At 46.3% G+C, this 1017-nt stretch overlaps 2 non-coding genes across 2 annotated transcripts; both read left to right on the top strand.

Moving 5' to 3' along the window:
- Positions 1-225: 225 nt before the first annotated feature.
- Pmar_PMAR027095 lies at positions 226-298 on the top strand. Its single transcript has one exon. It is a non-coding gene; the product is annotated as a tRNA-Glu (tRNA).
- Positions 299-524: 226 nt separating this feature from the next.
- On the top strand, positions 525-597 carry Pmar_PMAR027094. The gene has a single exon. It is a non-coding gene; the product is annotated as a tRNA-Ala (tRNA).
- Positions 598-1017: the final 420 nt, after the last annotated feature.

Raw genomic sequence — 1017 nt, 5'->3', positions numbered from 1 at the left:
TCATGGGAATATGAAAATGAATGAAGGATATAATCATCCTTCGAGATAAGTGTCACCAATGATAGAGGCGCGTCTCAATAATATACCAGATTCTTTTCGAACCTGGGAAATGTTCCTTAGTGCGGCCTGTTGGGTGATGCTGCAATCATCTCGGTTGCTACCTCAATCACGCAGGTGGACTGAACAGCACTTTTGTGAACTGTATATAATTTTATGTTTTCAGTTTCCGATGTAGTCTAGCTGGTTAGGATTCGTGGCTTTCACCCACGCGACCAGGGTTCGAGTCCCTGCATCGGAAAGTGTATATGAGATAAGATATTTGTTGGGCTCACATTGAGCGCAATGATTGAAGACTGAGCAGGAGTGTTAGAGGAGCATCGTAGTTCGAGATGCACGACCTGTTATTGGTTCCCCTCCTCCCTTGGACAATGTTCGTCACCCATTCGTGGACCACTTCAACATTGTTCGAGGGGCGAGGGTGCTCAGCCCATCTTTCCGGAATGGAAAGAATTTGAATATTGTGAGGGGGACTAGCTCAAATGGTAGAGCGCTCGCTTAGCAAGCGAGAGGCACCGGGATCGATGCCCGGGTTCTCCATTTTCGCTCGTATGTTGACGCGGTTCTGATGCCGACAACTATCATCCTGCTGAGTGTGGGGTTTTGTATGTAGCATCCCAATAAGGTGGAAAGACAGCATCATGAACCCTTACGGACTTGTTCGGGAGGGAGTGGTACAATCGTAAATTTGTTGCGTGGTGACTGATTGGGCTGGTCACAATGCTTGTAGACGCACCATATGATAGAGGGAAACTGTGTGTTATACCACCTCCATTTAGCACAACAGTTAGTGGTGACTGGTGATACCACAATTCATGGGAATATGAAAATGAATGAAGGATATAATCATCCTTCGAGATAAGTGTCACCAATGATAGAGGCGCGTCTCAATAATATACCAGATTCCTTTCGAACCTGGGAAATGTTCCTTAGTGCGGCCTTGTTGGTGATGCTGCAATC

The sequence above is a fragment of the Perkinsus marinus genome, assembly GCF_000006405.1.
Source record: "Perkinsus marinus ATCC 50983 genomic scaffold scf_1104296955928, whole genome shotgun sequence".
Lineage (NCBI taxonomy): Eukaryota > Perkinsozoa > Perkinsida > Perkinsidae > Perkinsus > Perkinsus marinus.
The sequence above is the reverse complement of the archived record's forward strand: the minus strand, read 5'-3'. Positions and strand labels throughout refer to the sequence as shown.